Source organism: Diadema antillarum, unplaced genomic scaffold (assembly GCF_040938485.1).
Source record: "Diadema antillarum isolate AM-2024a unplaced genomic scaffold, OU_Dant_1.0 seq00000821_RagTag, whole genome shotgun sequence".
Taxonomy (NCBI): Eukaryota; Metazoa; Echinodermata; class Echinoidea; order Diadematoida; family Diadematidae; genus Diadema; species Diadema antillarum.
Genome location: NW_027271698.1, coordinates 2,224,932 through 2,238,398, shown reverse-complemented (window position 1 = coordinate 2,238,398; position 13,467 = coordinate 2,224,932).

Here is a 13,467-nt window from a genome sequence, read left to right as displayed (position 1 = left end):
CACTGATGCTGGGTTTTTGTTTTATCTGCAAATGGTAAATTATGCCTTTAACATAACTACCCTCTGTAGCCACATCACATGATGATTCTGTATCATTTTGCCAATAATACCCTTTTAAGCCTAAGCATTCAACTGTGACAAATATGGGTCTTCTTGTGACTAACTGTGGTGAACAATTGTGAGAAAATGCATAATACTTCTCTCTCATACTATGAATGAAGACTCTTAAAACCTACGCATTCATGTGGTTTTCTTCCTTTGTTTTCTTCCTTTGGAAACTTGTCAGCCTTTCATTATCAACTGAATTACATTGAAATCCCAATAACAATTAAAAAGCCCCCCCCCCCCCCCCCCCCGAAGTGATTGCTCACATAACTCACTCAATACATGCCTGCAACATTATACTCGAACATGTCAATTTGATAACATTACAGAATAACTGGACAGTCCTGTGGACATGCAGTCTACTAAACACTGTATACGCCATATATTTTGCGAGTCTAAATTTTCGCGAATCGGGAATTTCCGACGATTTCGCGAGTGGTTAAATTCGCAATCGTGGAGTCTGTACTGAACGGAGAAGTGTAAATGCGTACGTCACATTCACATCGGGATCAGAGTCAATATTTTCGCGTGTCTTTAATTTCGCGAATAGCACCTGACTCGCGAAATTCGCGAAAATAAAAACCTCGCGAAATATTCGGCGTATACAGTAAACAGCAGGTATGAAGACATACCAATATTACTGCCTTAGAGTTTAATACGTACAATCATATTGCAGAAATATACCGTCTGCATTAATCCACAAGCATGGGAATTGATTAGCTATCATCTTCCCGTGGGTGTCATCATCTTTGCTCAACAGTGCAGCGCACTACACAGAGTGATGAAAGTTAATCAACACTGCGGGGGAAGGAATATGCACAGACAAACTGAATAAACTCAGCAATCACCAGTGCTACTTGACAATTCACTTGGTGGGAAAAAGAATGGTTTGTTAAATCCATGGGTCATATATAAGAGGTGGAAATTTCCATCACGCGATTCTGAAATTGAAAATGCAATGCCCCGCGTAAAATGAAAGGAAATTTTGATTACATAACACTAGTCAATCTTGATACAATATGCCAACTACTCTAGTAGCATGTTTCATTGATGAGCTATGCTCTTCCAATCTTTATTGTGAGTACCGACAAAAATTTCAGTTACTCGGCAAAATAATCTCAAAAGAGCTTGTGATATATAGGAAGAAATCACATAGATGACATTTACCTGGTGCACTGCTAGCTGCTGTTTGGCGGATAAACATTATGAAAGTTTTTCCTTGAAGACAAACCACGGAATGTGGAAATCATTTAAACACTTGAGATTCACTATTAAGATAAATGCATGAAATGAATTATGACTTCTTCTAAAATCACATATTGGCATCTAGATAAACGATTTGATATGAAAAATCCCATGATGTATGAGATGGATTTAGACAGAGTGTCGTTGACTTGTATGGTGGTATAGATGAGTGTTTGCATAGAGGGTGTAGCTGGTGTTGTGTGTGACATGACTTCACAACCGTATCACTCAGATTATCTCGTGCTATAACATGGTCTGGTATGATGACAATTCACGATGTAGGAGCAAATGCACTTAAAGGGAACCCAAACCCAAAGAGTAATTTGGATTGAGTGAAAGCAGCAACATTAGAAGAACACATCTGTGAAAATTTGAGGATAATTGGACAATCGATACAAAAGTTATGAATTTTAAAAGTTTTGATGTTGGAACTGCTGGATGTGGAGACTACTAAAGGTTATGACGTATGAGTGGACAACAATATAAAGAAAACATAAAGGGAATTCCACAAAAATTCTTTTTTTTTTCATGAAAATTACACATTCCATCAACTTGATACTGACATATGTTAAGGGTAGCAATTATTCCCCCTGCTTTCTGAAAGCAGTAATCAAGTGCTCTTTCATTATGCTAGAAAAGTTTTTCTTGTGTGGAATTCCCTTTATATTTTCTTCAACTGCACGGGTAATATACTTGCTGCTAAGATTATGACCCACTGCTCTCAGAATTAGAAAAACAAACAAACAAACAAACAAACAAATATTACACTTGAACACTTCCGATTCCCATCTGCCGAGTAAATTTACCAGATATCTTCTCAATAACTTTTAAGACAGAATATTATGACATCATAACACATGCAATCATGTCTCGGTTATCTCCTACAGCAGTGCAAAAACAGGCAGCAAATTGAGTACATTGTAATCTCACTATGCTCTGTTCACACTAACGTGAAGTGTCAATCATTGTGAAATTCATATTGACTCTCAATTGTTCAGCTCAGCGTTCCCTTGTGGATAACTAATGAAGTCTAGTGTGCGAGGAAGAAAAGAAACAGAAGAAAATTAATGGATAGACTGAATATCCTTCACTGGCGCAGGCATTGGAATTAGCTGCCAGTGGTAAATTAGCCAGGGCTAGTTGAAAACAGAGGCAAACTAGAGAAAGAAAAGAGAACAAAAATGTTGGCAGAATCATCAGATATCTGCTAGACAGCTTTCAATCAATGCCTACTTGTCTGTCAGACTGGAATGAAAAATTCATACATTTCCAGCTGTTGTGCATCTGATATAAATGGTGCACACAGTTTAGAACAACAGGCAGTTCTTATGGCAGAATTCATTTGACACATATCAGTAATCATTTGCAATGCAGGTAAAATGAAAAAAAAATACAAAAAAGCATTAAACTGTTAATCTGCAGTTTTGAGCAAATATTTTTTTCTTCTTGGTTCTGCTCAAGATGCATCAGGGATGTAGTGTTATTATACCAGGACATTGGTTTGATGCATCAAATATATATTTTGGAGAAAGAAAAACTATATAAATTTCCCTCTTTATATGTTCAACAAATAACAAAGTCTGTTGAAGCAACATATTTAGAGTTTCCTAACAAATGTCATATTGGATGACTCTCTGACATTCAAAACTTTCCAGGTACCTGTTCAGTTTGGCTCAAATTTTCAGTGATCAGATGCCTTGATTTCATCAATTTTGCATAAACTGCCGTTACCTTTTCACAAAAGTAAATGTCCCATAACGGAGACCAACGAATGTCACTGCAACTTTGATGAAATGTGATTGATTTTGGAGGGGAAAGAGAGGAGAGGAACAAAGCGAAGATTGTATCGTGCTGCGGCGAATATAGGTCGTGTAATTTGATGCGAGAGCGACTACCACATAACACATGAGGCGTCGGATCATTATCCTCCTATATTGCTTCTCATTCATCTGGCTCTGGAAATTACTGGTTAATCTCCAGCAGATATGAGTTTAGCCTTGGATTCAGACTATCCTATCAATATATTATCAGGCATCGCAGCCCGTGCAATAAACAGTTATATGAGCACGATAACGTCGTGACACCACAGGCAAAGTGGAGAGGAGGGGCCTGTATACATTGAAGGGAGATCTGAGATGCATTTGTTACATGATACAATCTTGACAGTATTGAAGAAGTATCAAAACATGCATTCCGTAGATTAAGGGTATCTTTTTTCTTTCTTTTTTTTGTCAAAAGGGACGCAAAAACCTTTTTCACTTCATTGTATATCAATTCTTCTGGAAAAGAAAAGGCAATTTTGGGAATGTTATCAGAAAAAGAAAAGAAAAAGAGAAATACAGTTCAAACCTATTAGTTGAATGTTTAGGTGTGTTTGTAATGAGACTACAACAAACCTGTGATTTGTCATTGCTTACATAACATTTACTCGCATTTAAGGTAAGATTATATTCAATTTGTACCACCAAATATTTGATTACATATATTTCTACTGAAAAAGGAATTAGCCAATATAATTTGTGTTATCTCTGTGATTTTGCTTGAAAATGAAATAGCCATGAAGCAAAAGGGTGAAATTGTTGATTCCATAACATTTGCTCCAGCAATAATTGCTGAGGATTAAGAAATATCTACATGCTAAGCCAACATAAAATGTATCTACAAAGATAACCCTAACCCTAATCCTGTTGCCTAATCCTTACATCAAGCTAAGCTTAAAACCCTATCAATTCCCTAACCCTATGTCCTTGCAGAAAACAAGACTGAAGCAATTGTTGCGGGAGCAAATGTGTCACAAAATTCTCCAGTGGTCAGTAATCATGTATCTCATTGTTTAATCAGGCAATTTGGCAAGTATCCAGAGCATTCAATTGATAAGCATTCTTGCCACTTTAATTCACACTTGATAAGAAGGTAGGTTTTATTTGTCCAGATGAGTAAACACAAACAACAATATAACTTCTGGATTAAATTATTCTAAAAATGAGAACAAAAGAAACACTCAATCAGAAGGATTAAAACAGGAGTGTGAAATATGTGCATTGTGTGCATGTTGGATAAAGAAGTAAATATTCAATTTGCACTAAGTAGGGAGCTACAAGTAGTCTTTCTCAAAGACTTTGGTTGTGGTGTACATGTGCATTGGAGACTTCAACGTGTGTCATCTTTTGTCAGGCAAAGGTAGTTACTACTTTGTTACTATCTGGACCCTTACAGGACCACCTGAATGGATTTCAGAATGTCAAAAAAGAAGAATGACAAATACTATATGATATGTCCTTGCATCATTTAAATACATGTATATCCTTATTTCTCCAGAAAGAGAAATAATTCAATACATTGCATTGTATTACATTGTAATCTCAGAAGTAGAAATAACTTTTGCAGGAAAATGAGACTCATTTAATAGTCAGTTATCTGTCACTCGACTCTAGCAGTGTATTGTGTTGAAGAGTCACAGAATGGGCAGTTGACATACAATATATACATGTATAACCAGGGAGGTGGGAATACTGAACAGTTAATGTATTTTTACTTTTGCTGACCAAATGAAGAAAATCTAAAATATACAAAGTGTAGCAAAGACTGAGAGTAGAGTTAGTGCTAAGAATTGTGTCTTTTTGTTCACTACAGAAAAGGCATCACATTCTTTGAACACATAGGTGTGAATATTTCTCCTAGATTTATGTAGATGGTTGCAAAAGTATTTGCCAGTAGCTGATAGGGGTAGCCTAGGCACTGACCATTGGGTGGCTCTTTACAGAAGGTTTGAACGAAGGTGCTCCTAATTAGCAGCGGCCCCGGGAAAGACAGGCAGTAATTAATCACCCCGGGGGCATTAATAGGACTTTCCCTGATGGTTGTGGGTCATGACGTGCGCCTGAAGTAATTGGCCAAGGGGCATTCCCAGTGCGTTGCTGTTCTCCCATAGCATAAAACTGGCAGGACACTACTCAAATTAAAATCCATAAATAGAGCAATTAGGGTCAAGGAGGTTGTCCATTTGACCTGCACCTCATCATGTCCAGTGTCCATACCATTTATGCCATTGTAGTAACAACTGAATTCTGCCTGCAAGAACCTACATACAGAGTTTTGATTTATTGAAGGGGGTAGAACCTTTTGATATATTGCAAGCAAATTCCAAGTGGTGGAAGATGAATTTGAACCCTTCTGAGAACTATATTTTAGCTTTAATGGTCAACTCTGTATATTCAGTCTTTTCATGACACACACACACACACACACACACACCATTGTATTTGTTGAATATTGAATACTGAGCACTGAAATGAGACACAATGTATTTAAACCGGATTGCACAAAGACACCGTGATAAAATTCTGGTCTTTACACCGTTGAGGATGGGCTGATTTTGCTACAACACGCATTTCCCATAAAAACTTGCCCGAGTATACTCAGGACTCAATGGGTTAAAAGCACATGTTCCAATGTTCCTATACATTAAGTGGGTTCAAATGACTTGAGATGTGGGCAGATTTCCTCTGCTAGCCCAGAAAGGGAAGTGCTCGAGGTGCCCCTTGGCAGGCAAAATGCCCTGATCCGAACATTAATGTGAAATGTTCCTTAGACTTACAGTTACCTTCAACCCTTCAGTAAGGACCTATAGGCACTAATGTAAAGTATGCCATGATAATGAGTAGCTTATCGTCTTCCTATGATGTAGGCCTATGTTTTGCCAGTTGCACAGAAGACTGTACATATTCTTTATCAGCTTAAATGCAGTTTACTATTTAAAGTATTGCTATTAGTGCAGTAAACAGGTGGTGACTATCACACCATTACAAGTAGACTTTACTATCACAATCAGTGACAAATATTTAAGTCTGTTCCTATCCAGCTTTACTCAGTATTCAAGTGTAAGGCCACACACCTCTTTTTTCACCATTTTTTTTTTTTTTTATAGTCAGAACTTTGGTATAGTACAAATGCCGAGTTCGTTGAGAAATTATAGGAATAATGCTATCAAGTGGAAGAGAATAAATGCATCTATTGTCTTGCTATGTGATTTATTGTAAAACCAGATTTCTTTTAAAGTGCATTTTAATTTTGCAAATTTGGCGAGAGCCACGATTCAGGAAATTAAAATGCATGTGAAAGTGCTTGTCTATACTATCTGCACTGAATGCCAGTGGCAATTTGTGAAAATTTCATGTTGCGAAAAAGGCCCCTGGCTCAATTTGTAAAAATTTCATGCCGCAAAAAATTCTCGCTTCACAGTATTTATACCAGTCTGAGGAGAACCTCTGGATGCAAATACTTATGTAAAAATATTTCTGCTCCACATATTTGTTTGCTAAAAAGACTACAGTGTTTAATGACCCAATCATATGTTTCTGTACAACTATTTCCATTTTGACCATCTAACACAAGAGTTTAACTTGCCATTACAGATTGTCAACAAGCTTCCGTCAGTTCCATTAAAACAAGTGAACAGAAGAGAATTTTAAGAACTTTCAAAAGACTTTCAATATAAGGCCGCTTAATATACTATGTGCTGTATGGGACAACCAAGCAGAATTTGAAGTTAGATGTACCGAGGTCACATACAAATACTGTTTCAAATCACCAAGCAGAAAATTAATATAATATTCCAGCAGCTTTTTGGGGGGCAGTTTAAAAGAATTTACAACAAAAACCTATGTTTACATTCTCACACTACTACACTGTACCTTTCATTCAGTTTCCTGTCTAATTTTCCCACAGACAGACTTTCAAGGGCAAAACATAGACCAGAAAATATAAGAAAAAAAGGAAACAAGACATGACTTGTCATGCAAGCCATATCTAGGAACATCACAATTCCATGCAAACAAATTCTTTTGACATGCTTTACTGAACATGATATTGGATAATGGAGTGTGAATCTGTGTGTATAATGGCATATGATACGACTATTGTACATCATCATTACAAGGGAAAATCTCTTCTGTTCTTTTCTCTTTCTTATCAAAATCTCTGATGCCAAAGCTGAACAAAGCAACCTAATGAAATGATAGAGACTGCGGGACAAATCAAAAGGAAAACGTCAGATGTTCTTCCTTTTAGATACACATTTCTCGCAAACACACATCTGATAAAAAAAAGTACATCTTTACAGCTGTATAGGAAGACTACGGTGCAGTAAATGACCCTTTTAGGCTTCTCAGCAAGAAATGAAGGCAAACTACAGCCTGAATCCAATATTCAAAGTAAATCCAGAGAGAATAGACGTCTATTTACCCACTGCAATGACAATGACCACCGAAGGCCACAACGTTAGGTAGGAAAAGAAAGAGTGCTGTGTTCACTCTGTCTGCTCACTACCTTGCAGATAGAAAGATGCACGAGAGTGGCCAAGCCTGTTTCATAGTCCTGCAGATCTAGCCCACTACAAGGGCAGTACCAAGCCAATATTTCACACACAACAGAGCTTTTATTAGGCCTGAGTAGTCTGGCGTTGTATTTCTAAGACCGTAACTGCATGCACATACTGATTTTAACCCATATTTTAGCTCCATTTCTGAACTCTGAAATGGACTACAAATCATAACACTCAAGAGTGGAGCAAGATGCCAAAGATATATTATGGACATTGATACTATGGAAAATCAAATGACACAGTTTGTAGGATTTGTTATTTGTCTGTGTTATTGATATTAACTTCACTAAAGACATAGATACGGCTCAAATACTTTTTAAATTTGACTGAATTATTAGAAAACACAGCATCAAGTCTGGAAACAGGCAAGGCAAGACACAAAAGCTGGTCTACGCTGCAAATAATATTGGTGCTTGTCAGCATTAGATGTAACATGACAATGTCAAAACTAGACTTATGATAACGCGACCATACATTTCAGAGCATTGACAATCTTTAGTGATACCATCCTGCTCTTACTTTGACCCAGACAGCACAGAAATATCAATCATACCTATGATGTCTTGCACAATGGATATTTTCCTATCAATACTGATAAGGAGAATTGATGCAATTAGACTTCATTTGCACAGTTGTAAAAATGTATGAAAAAATTAAAACCTTCTGTGGGAAAGAAGAAGCTATGGCTCGCTGATATCAAAGAGATGGAGAGTGATGGAAAGAAAGGGAAAGAGACGGAGAGAGAAACAGAGGTAGAAAGAGGACTCACAGATAACCCCCCCCCCCCCAACAACAACAACTCAATACATGCAGCACATGCAAATATTATACTCAGTCAAGATAGTCTTCACAAAAGGTCAAATATTCCCCATGACAGATTCTGAATTTGGCCTGATATCTGGAGTGGAAAATCAGTGTTTACAAATAAGAGGAGAACTGTGCTCAATGAAGTGTCTGAAATGTGGGTTGCTAAAATATCCTATACCAGTCAGTCCGCAGCGCGAGCGAAAACGCACGTATTTATTCAAGTCGTATGCACGGCTAAGCAGTGCTTGCATACGTAATTAGCAGATACATGGTTATGAGTAAATCCGTGTAGAACGAGTATTTCTCGTCAGTTTTCGACACTTTTAGTATCGACTGAAAGAGAAAACATAAGCAAATATGCTCATGATCAAAATAAACGGAAAAGAAGAATATAAAATATCAAAATCCCTCTCTAAGTTCGGTATTGTATTCAAAAATATTCCTTCACGTTTGACGCCAAAAAAATAACCTGAAATCTTTCATGCCCCTCTAAAATATGGTGAAGACTATGTCCGCTAAAGTATATAGTATCACAATAAGGGCACGTTTTCCCATCTTCATTTCAATACGGGTCAGGAACTAGCAAAATTCAGAGACATGTCTAGCGTCGAGTTTAAAAAGATTATCCTCGCATTCGCACCGGAATTCCGGGTCTGTGATTGGTCGAAATCTGTCGCAAGACGCGGCGTGTCGCATTGCGTAGTATCCATTGGCTGCTGACTCAGTGCTGTGAGTTTTTAAATGTTAGGTTCCAGATTGTGATCGAATTTTCACTCTCTATACAAAACTTGAACTTTACACAGGAACCAATGATGTGTATGTGAGTGTGCACTTACAATGACCCTGAACAATGGACCTGGCTGTCACCTGTCCCGAGCTCTGCTACAAGGCACATGAATGCTTAATCAATTATTCATGTGGATTGCCCCGAGCACTGCTAGTCTGAATTCTTGACACAAGGTGAAATGCATGCACGTGAAAGAAGTAAGCACATGTTTTCATGTGCTTGCACACACCACATTTCAGAATGAACAAAGACTAGCTGCGATAGTGGAATTCCTCATGAAACATTCCAATCCTGGCCATTGTCCACGACCACTGTCTGGGTATCAACAACACATTCCACGTGCGTTCATTCACCAGTGTTCACTGCCCCACTTCCAGTAATAAAACATAATTTGCCTTGTTTTCAACAGGAAAATTCACAACCTTAAAAATGGTGCCCCTCTTCGTTTTTTAATTGATCATACTCGCTCAAGTTTCACGATTGTGAAATCGAAGAAATTACGGAGATCTATTTTCAATACCAGTCAGGAACTAGCAAAACATCAAACTATGATCTAAAAGCTTCTTGAACATTGGCAAAATAATCGTTTACTTTGATGCTAAAATGGACTACTATGTTGACATCAAAAATAGGGAAATTAGGTATCAAATTAATGAGCATAATCAGCTCTATAACTTAACTAACCATCCTGGGTCAAACAATGCACTGCGAAAGCTATGAAAGCTGTTGTTGCGACCTCTGCAAAAACTCTCGCAAAGTATCGCGAAATCTCGTCAGTCTCAAGGGCACAAACTGCGTAAACGTGATTCTGAATAAAATTGTCGTTCGTGCCTCATTATCGCACACGCTGCGGACTGACTGATACAGAAGAACTCTGGCTTGTAAATCTCATCTTTATTTCGAGGTGGGGGGGGGGGGATAAAAAAGAGGATTCAAAAGCACACTCAAAATCTTCCTGCTCACAAATCCTTGCACTAATGAAATGAGGCAAGGAGGCCAGCTGTGACCAACATGCAATGTATACAATGTGGAAGAAATTGGGGAGAAAGCTCAAAGTAGGCAGCTACCCCGGTATTGTGCCCAGGACATGCTACAGTAATTCCATCATCACATAAATAGCCACCCTGTGGAGCAGTCTCCTCAATGAAATTTTAAAAAAAAAAGGAGGGGAGGGGGGGGGGGGAGGGGGCTTAGAGCCAATTACAATTCTCACCCTATGAGAATTCATCAAAAGTATAAATATCAAATATTGGATGGGATTACTTCAATGGCATTTGTGACTTAAAAGAGATAATGTGAATACATCTAACAATTAGGGCAATAGGATCATTACCAAAAATGGAGCATAAAACTGAAGTAGCTATATTGTGAGCTGACATGACTATTCTCTCTTTTATTTCCTGTAGCCACTGCGACCTCTTTCTAGATTGACCTACATGTATGTACTTGGCAAGATGTTGCACCATGTACATGGCATCTCAATTTGTCTAGGGAGTCTATTTCTGAGGGACATTAAGAATGATACATGCAGGCGAATTTAGCTTTCAAGGATGAGGTAAATAGGATTATCATATATGGAGGGATAAGGCTCTTAGATCACTTTGTGCATTCCATTTGTCCGATGTAAGATTAGGAAGAAGAAAAGTTAAATAGGCTGATACACTGTGCGAGATTCAGATTCAGTCTGAGGCTCATAACCTCCCAAAGTTTGTTTGTTTGTTTGTTTCTTTAAATCTGCATGGAACCGAAGTGATACAGTTTCAAGTGAAATTGACATAACGAAGATTGAAACTGTTCAATTGCAACTGACTATGTAGTGTAGCAAACTTTTTTTTTTTGAAGAGTAATTTTCGAAATGCTCAGAAAATTGATTGGAAAACTGTCAACATTTTAAATCAACAACCCCCCCCCCCCCCATTTGAATATTACATAGCTGATTGGAGCAAGTCTTAACAAAATTAATAATTTTCCAAAACAAAGTGAAGCCAGCAAATATGCAAGCAATAAAAAATACACTTGTGCAGGCCATTTTCACTACAGTAGTTTGTATGTAAAATGAATTACCATGCTTAACCCATAATTCATCCACATCGATGAGATCATACCTTGGGAGTACACATGATCGAGAAATCAAAATTTTGTCTTCAGTCAATTCTATCCACTATTCAAATTCTTTACTGCATTCAGGTTTATAAATGCATACTTCATGCAAAATCATGTGAAAAGACAGAAAGGAGGTGGGTTCTACATTTAGAGGGGGTGGGTTCTACATTTAAAAGGATTTGTTCAACAAATAAATGTCAGAAGATTGATGCAATCATCAAACTTGTTCAAATAGTTCTTGTCCTCTCAGGAGCTGTAACTGTCTCATGTTCAGCGGTAAACACTTATTTTATTTCAACAATTGAGAAGGGACTGCTGTTCACTTTTTAAACTACAAGCCCAAAATATCAGTGGAAAATATCAGGGCAACACCAAAAAAATATTTCAAGCCATAAATCACCAAGATTACGACCTGTTTTTCAGGTTGTTCCCAACTCACAATTGGAAACCGAAAACCGTCAGTGTAAAGCTGAGGTCAAGGAAGTGGGTGTGTGAGATATTTCTCTGATATTTCTTGAATGATGGATTTTTATACAATGGCCTTTATTTCAGACTGAAAGCTGCATTTGTCAGCCATGTGACACAACATTGGTGATGCAAGCTGCACTTCAGGGCCTTTCTCAGAGAAAACTGTGCTTCTTCTTCTTCTTCTTCTTGTGTATGAGGTAGGGGCAGCTAAGTGACGTCTCTCATACCCCTTTCAGGTAATCGTGGATACGGATAATAGGAGCAATAAGTAGTAAAATTTTGATTACATGAACGGGAGAGGAGTAAAAAAGTGCGCATTATTTTGATGCTGCTATTATCCGCATTATTGCAGCATGAGGAGTAGATCGAGAATACATGAACGCGTTTTACGACTTATGTGCACTAACATTCCACAGTTCAGTCAAAGGTCACTCAATTTCCTGCAAAACTGCTGATTGCTGAGCTTGAGCGAGAGCTGTGCATACACGTGAGTATAGGGCACCGGAAACATTACGTCATTATAGAGGCGTGCGCAGTAACCATGACAAATACTCCCGTCTTTCGCACCGTTATATGAACGGGCGCTCGTAAAAGTAGTGCGCACTTCATGGGATATATGAACGCGATTTTGAATACTTCATCCGCATTATTTGGACGCGGATAATTGAACCGCGATTACCTGAAAGGGGTATCAGTTGTTCTAGCCAAGTTACAGTCTCAGGGGTAGCGTGTGTTAGGTCCATGTTGTCAAGTGGTCGGAGATCAGGGCACTCACTCAAGATGTGTTGCTGTTCTGGTGCACCACACTTGCAGACTGCTATAACTATGCTAAAACAGTATCCACTCAATGCCTACTTTTGATCAAGTACTCTAGTATCCCACTGGCATAACAAAAATTGTGGCTAAAAGCATGGTGAAAATGGGAGTAAATTACATTGTTATGACAATGATAACCACTGCTTATATCATTTACCCTTACGATCAGGCATTATCATTATCAGCAGCCAAATTATCACTGAAATCACCATCATCACCACGATCACCATCACCGCCATCATTATCATTTCCATAATACTACACCATCTATTACTATAGCTCATCAAAGAGGGGGAGAGTTTCTGTGTGGCATATCAACAACATTTCTGTCACCTGGTAGACCTTAATACCATGACAGCCCCTGTTCCATTAAAGCCACACCTTAGTTTTGGAAACGTGTGCAATGCATAAAACTGCAATGATTTTTACACAATTTTCAACATAAGATATAGGGCCTACACTTAGATGGCCACTTTACATGGACATGTTTTGCTCTGGGAGGTACAATCACAGGGAATAATTTTTGAACTCAAATTTGATTAGCAATTTCAGCCGATGAAAATATCTTCAATGATATCCTGTACACTTCTATATAACTAAGAAAACTGCTACACAAAAGTTAGTTTGTGTAGCAGTGGTGTAAAAATGCATAGCAAATTGCGATGCGATACCAGGAAAATTATTCCCTGAATTAAGATGTTACAATGCAGTTCTATGATACAATCTATTTAAAAAAATGATTCAGCAACATTTT